At 41.3% G+C, this 6,782-nt stretch overlaps 1 pseudogene; it reads left to right on the forward strand.

Moving 5' to 3' along the window:
- Nucleotides 1-3,722: 3,722 nt before the first annotated feature.
- On the forward strand, nt 3,723-4,845 carry LOC147423728 (uncharacterized; annotated as a pseudogene).
- Nucleotides 4,846-6,782: the final 1,937 nt, after the last annotated feature.

Here is a 6,782-nt window from a genome sequence, read left to right on the forward strand (position 1 = left end):
GGCCGTGACTGGTCCTACCATTGTCCTGACACAGGCAGAAGGCTCAGAGGATATCCACCCCAAGTGGAGAAAGAACTGGTTGAACAAAAACTCCAGATATCTAATTCTGTTCACATGAGCCTGAGAAAGCAGGAGCACCATGGATGTCTTTTCTCGAAGGCAACAAAGGTCTATGTTATGACTTAAGTGGACATTCTTTAGAAGAAGTCCTCTACGGCTTCTACGCCAGATGCATGTTTCTGCCATCTAGCAATATGTTGGCATTTGAAGAGGCATTCTATATAGGTTTCTTCACATAGAGAACGAAGATATTTGGGCTAATGATCAGTAACCTTACATCAAGGTTTGTTGGCTATTCAATCATTGAACTTAAAAACAAAGTCACCATGCAACTTTTGCAAGTCCCAGACAAAGAACGAAGAATTAGATATGAAATAAACCTACATGCACTTAAAGACCGCCTCGCCAGCAGTCAACCCAAAGACTACTTCAGTCCATGAAGCTGTGCCAAGGGACAACACAATCAAGGAGGGGGGAATGTTAGCAGCAAGCTAGCTCGGATAACTTGGATAACATTTTTCGGAGCTTTTATTGTAAAAACACTTATTATTTTGATAAATCAAGAATGTTGTAACTCCTACTTTCCAAATGAATAGTGTAATTGATGAGCCGGGGCTACAAGCTTCCAGATTGTATCAACATATCTTTAGTTAGAGCTCCCACATTACTAGTTTTGACCACAAAAACCTTGGCTAAGGTATAAAAGCCAATTTTTGTAAGTATTTTGTAAGTTTTGGATAATAGAAACACATCGTGAGCTAACTACGCTCACTTCTTTCCTTCTCGCGCTTCCTACTCTCTGCTCGGTTGTCACATTGCAGTGTCGTCTGTTGCGTTGCAACCGCGGGTAAGAGCTCTATGCGTTGACGTAAGCATTTCATGGTGATCCATAGCTTTTGGAGTCATCAACTTGCGGCCTAATTTCATCGTAAGTTAAGCTTAAAAATAAAAAAATAAGTATAGGCGGGGTATTGGGGCATCATTGCCCCGGGGGATTCACCATGGAAAACTTACCGCACCACGTAAGTGCAGGGGAGGGGGGTTTTTTACAAGTTACATAAGCATATAAGCTAGGGGTAGTCCCCCAATAGTTTATCTCCCAAGCTTAAAAATAAGGGAGGGGGTATCATATGGGGGGGGGGAGAGAGAAAATGGGAAAATGAGAGAAAGCTTTTGTGTTTGAAAATCATTGCTTCCCAAAAGAGTATTCTCTTGACCTTGTGACTCAATAGCTACAAAGATACATGCAAGAACTAACACTACTTTGCATCGATTGCTTGTTTTGTGATTATAGTTCATTTGTTGAGGGATGAAAGCTATAAAGAACCTGTCTAGATGCAAATTCACATGAAGAACCTAACACAACTTTATAACCATGTTTTTTGAGTAATTTAGATAGGTCAAATTGTATGAGTATCCAGAGTGCAGGCTGATCAGGCACAAAGTTTGAAAGTCAAACTACGATACATTGCGGGTACATATAGTTATCAACAAAAGTGGTTGCTTAGTATGTTGCTAGTCATTATGCTACACACTCTTTGACAAGTTTTACTTAGTTAGATCATGTGAGACCTAAATTTTATATGTAAGATAGGGGTATGCTAGTTTCTTTATTGATTGTCGTATAAACGTAGAAAGGGGGGTCATATTTCCTAATATGAGTCGTATATAGGGATTTTATCAAAGTTTTTTGCTCGCAGGTGGCGTCCCATTTTGTATATAGAGTGAGTCCCCGGGATCATTGCTAAGCATTTAGAAGCATTCTGGGTCGAAAACAACTAGGTCAAAAACTCACTGCGGTTAATAATCGCAATTTTCCACTTGACCTAAAGTGAGAATTGAGACCATAAGCATGTGTGATTAGGTCTTATAAACATTTCCTACAAGTTTTGTAATGTTTGGATGTCATTTGATGCTGTAATGGTTATGATTTGTTTGTCGATTAGCGACTAGCTTTTGGTGATTTCTATCATTTGAGTGTAGCTTGAGTTAGATGAGAGTTGTCTGTTGTTTTTGAAGAGATTGACAACCTCTTGTAGCCTCTATGCAATAGTCAAGTCATCTTCATCCCATGGATTGAAAATTATATTCGTGGTTCTCACTATGTCTGCAATAAGATAGGAGTGAGGTTAGACACCCGTCCCACAGGAAGGGCTCTCCAGTTCTACAGAAACCATGAAGGAGGTAGAGGTCCACAAGACTGAGATCGAAGTGCATCAAATTGATACAGATAAAATGCGTGGAGAGAACTCTCTTGAGATTCAACTACAGATTGCACGAATTTTGGCAGGTGGACGAGATGCTTGATATTAGACGGCATCTTTCCTCTCTAGATGTAATCAACTAATAAAATAAAGCAATACCAATGTATGTTTTTTGAAATATTTTAGATAACAATAGTCCTTGTGATAATGGCCACTTTTCTCACAAAAGTGGGAGCAGGCTCGTTGAGGTAAATCTTGCGGAGAATGGCCTAACAACTCACTAGTTTGTGTGTGGGTGTAAAAGTGGATGCGTGACGCTTTCTTTGTACGGTTTTCTTTCTCGTTAGATCATTGGTGTTTTTGGATTTTCTCGCTTGTTTTGTTTTTGGGTTTTTGTTCTTGACCTTTGTTTCTAGTTTCTCTTGTGTGGTGGAGAGTTGGGCGTGTGCTCATCTTGGGTTCGATCTGTTCTCCCTAGAGTTGCGCACATGAACGACTTTGAAAGCCGCTGCAAGTTCTAAATCCGACGTGGCATAAAAATTGCAGCTGCTGCGTCTTTTGCATGAAAGTAGGGTCAGTGCACATAGTTAACTGGAGTGTTTGCATGTATTGCGGGTACTTTTTGGTTTTGCCACCTCTCAAGCAACATGTCGATGGTTTCCTCCAATTGCAGTGCCATCACAGGCGAGTGTATGCAACAACCCAATTGCAAACTCGATCTGCCCTCTTGCAAAATCTACTAGCGGTAGATACCTAGAAGGAATGGCATGCTGTAATCGACCAGCTTTGCTCCATCTATCCAACGACCCCCACCTACACCATGGGGCATTGCACACTTGCAGCCTTACCCACCACCTGCAGCCTTAGGCTTTGTGGCTCAAGAAAGTACTTAAAGGCCAATAGTATGTTGTTAAAAGGCCCATCCCTACCCGTTTTTTGAAGGTACTAAGTGAGCTACCGAGTGGAAACCTCCAAGCAACTAGCTTAGAACATCTACACACTAAGGTATCATATGCCTATGCTTTCTCTCTCTCTCTCTCTCTCTCTCTCTCTCTCTCTCTCTCTCTCTCTCTCTCTCTCTCTCTCTCTCTCTCTCTCTCTCTCTCTCGTTGTGTGTGTGTGTGTGTGTCATGGTAGGGAAGGCACAGACCAGATTGGTACCTTAGACACTTTGCCTATGAGATCACTGCTTTGTGTGTTATTGGAAAACCTATCTCTCCTTTTAGCTAATGGTGCTTATTGTGATGCTGGCAGAGATATAGAATGGAGCAACAACACCCTCATTTGAAACCAAGCTCTCCACTTTTGAGTGCGTTCACAACATATCGGCCTCCATGTTTCATTCGCCGGCACCAACCACCTCCTCCAATTCAGCCACAAATTCTACCCACGGAGCCGGTCCGCTGTCTTCCACCACACAATGGATTTTGTCAACTTCTGTAAGCCAGCTACTACATTATGCAGGATCATGTCAATTTATAGCTACCTCATCCTTCACGGCTCCATTACATGCCACCAAACCCTACATATTACAATAGAATGGTAGGCATGCCTACAATGACTCCACCCAGATCCATGCTGGTGTTCCTACCGAGCATTCCACCACTTGAACATTCATTGGCTCAAAGTCTCGATGACACTCTGCCACCATAGAATCCTTCTCTCTTACCTGCCATGGAGGAGAACATACTGTACTAGAGTTCCCAACCATCGAGGCACCCTCTCAGCAAGGAACTTAAGTCAGCTTAGTCACAACTGCTTTGTCTTCAACAGTGGTGCTGCAAAGAGATCCAAAGAGCAAGGCTAAAAAGCCTTCCTATTTGAAGAAAGGTTTGGAATGGTCAACAACAAAGGTTGTGTGCTTGATCGACTTCTTCCAGGAGAAGTGCACAAGCCTAGGCAAAGGAAACTTCAAGCAGAAGCATTGGTCTCGCCTCGCTCAGCAAATGAACTCCAAGTTTTCATCCACCTACATGGCCCAACAATTGAAGAATAAATGGGATTCTCTTTGCAAGACTTACCAAAGAGAGAAAAGGGCTGAAGAAGGCACTGGCGCATCCCCATCTACTTGGGAATTTTTTGACAAAATGTCTCAGGTTCTTGGGAGAACACCCAAGGTGAGTGGGTTGGCTAGTGGCTTCAATGGGGAGGCCTTTCTACGTGGGGCACCGAAGGAGGATGAAGACGATGACAATAGCGAAGCAGACAATGACAATATCAACATCAATAACGATAATGAGAATCAAAATGTAGCAGCCCCCTCCCAAGAGGGACCACCAACCACACCAATTAGAAGTGTGCCAAGCAATGCAGGTGCGGAGAAAAATCTGGTGTTAGGACTTCCGACTCCGTTCGGGGCCAGTGATGCAAGAAGAGACGTCGTCTATCCAAAGCCGGCTCCTCCTTGGGTGCTGAGCTGAAGGAAGGGCTCTCCAGTTTGGTAGAAACCATGAAGGAGGTAGAGCTCCGCAATATTGAGGCCGAAGTGCATCGAACTAATGCAGATCAAAGTCGTGTAGAGAAACCTCTCGAGATTCAACTATACATTGCACGAGTTTTGGCAGGTGGACGAGATGCTTGATATCAGACGACATCTTGTTAGGTCCTCTCTAGATGTAATAAAGCAATACCAATGTCTTTATTTTTTGAAATGTTAGTGCGATAGAGGTTAGTGCCTTGGGGTGTTTGTGAGATAGAGGGGTTGTGCAACAACGAGTTACACTTGGGGTAGAGGAGCCAATAAACATATGGACCCAAAACTAGAACAACCTTTGAATAAATCCACCATATCTTTTCCTTTATTTGAATACTTGGCGAGGTAGAGATTTTATACAAGAGGAGTTTCACATAAACTATCTTTTGACATCAAACATGGTTAGCAATCAATACGCAGAAAGATAGTGCATTATGTTGTTAATGAGTGAGAGAGCTACAATTACACTTAGAAATCTACAGCTAGAGAGAGAGAGAGATAGAGAGTTAGTGCGTTAGTGAGTTAGCAAGTTGGAGTGTCGGTTAAATAGCCAGAGTTACAATGTTGGTGTTTGTGAGATATAGATATAGAGTTAATGAGGGAGAGATATTGCGATATGCAGTTAGTGTTAGATAGATAGAGAGAGAGTTAATGAGTGAGATAGAGAGTTAGTGCATTAATAGTGAGTTAGCAAGTTGCAGTCTAGGTTAAATAGCCAGATTTACAATGTTAGTGTTAGTGAGATATAGATATAGAGTTAATGAGGGACATAAATTAAGGTATACAATTAGTGAATTATAGATATAGAGTTAGTGTGATATTGAGTTAGAGAGACGGGGCGTCAGTGGTGGCTGACAGAGTTAGCAACCTAGAGTCAAGACATTAATGCAAAGTAGAGTTCGTGAGATAGAGAGTCAATGCGATGAGGGGTTTGTGAGATAGAGAGTTAGAGATTGTAATAGGACTAATTTTTGAAGTTCTTAAAGTCGAAAAAAAATGTAGTAGTGCATATCTTTCGTTTAGCACGATTTGAAAGACTGTTGAATAGTCTATTAAATAGAGCTTATATGAATGAGTTTGAGATATTAAGAGAGAACATATATTCTCTTTTTTAAATAATACACTAAAGACGTTTTGATGAAGATTAATGAATAACAGATAGTCTGTCTATGAACAGTAAAATTGAGATTTTTATTAATATCAATATTTTATATTTATGTGTTTTAGCTTAAAATGCATGTGTAGGCTTAAAATAAGTTGAAAAAGCAGTGGAGACCCAAAAATAGAGGTTTTATGAGTCGCGACCTAAAAGTTGCGTTTTCAGTCAAAGAAAGACGTTTTTCGCAATTCTGTTCACGAAGCCTTGTAGACGAGACCTATTCCCGTCGTTTTGAGTACCTAGATTGCTCTGTTCAGATTTCGTTTGTAGAATTTCTGATGAAAACAAATAGAAGGAAGCAGCAGTGCAGTATACACAGGGACAGACAGACATACAACATCATACAGCTCTCCCTGCTATCAACCAAGAAGTGGATTGTTTCTTCATGGTAGAGTATTGTAATTGAGATTATGAAGGTATATAATTATGTTTTTTTACTTTGATTATCATGTTGAATTGGTTGCACGAGTATGTTCTTTTGACTATTTAGTAGGCGATGCAGAAATCAGTGTGTGAAACCAGATCTGTGCAAAGTGTCATGATAAAACTCTAACCTTTACGGATCGCTTAGCGATCACGTTCTTATCTTATTCTCGCAGTTATACTTGGTGCGAAAATCGAGTTGATTGGACGCCTAAGAAACGACTATTTTGAGAAACCGCATGCTGTTTGAGGAAAAGAAGGATTAAAGAACGACAAATGGTGCGTTTGGGGATCATTCACAGATCTCCTCTTCTGCGAGTGCGAGTGAGACGCTGCATGCAAGCGAACTGAAGCTCGGGGGTGGTTGGGAAGTTCGAGCTCCGTACAACGGAGTGCGCCCATATATTTTATTGCTTCTCTGTTGTGTCAAAACTCTGCAAAAATCCATCAATACAAAGATCTC

This window comes from Adiantum capillus-veneris, chromosome 26, assembly GCF_014529385.1.
Source record: "Adiantum capillus-veneris isolate H3 chromosome 26, ASM1452938v2, whole genome shotgun sequence".
Lineage (NCBI taxonomy): Eukaryota > Viridiplantae > Streptophyta > Polypodiopsida > Polypodiales > Pteridaceae > Adiantum > Adiantum capillus-veneris.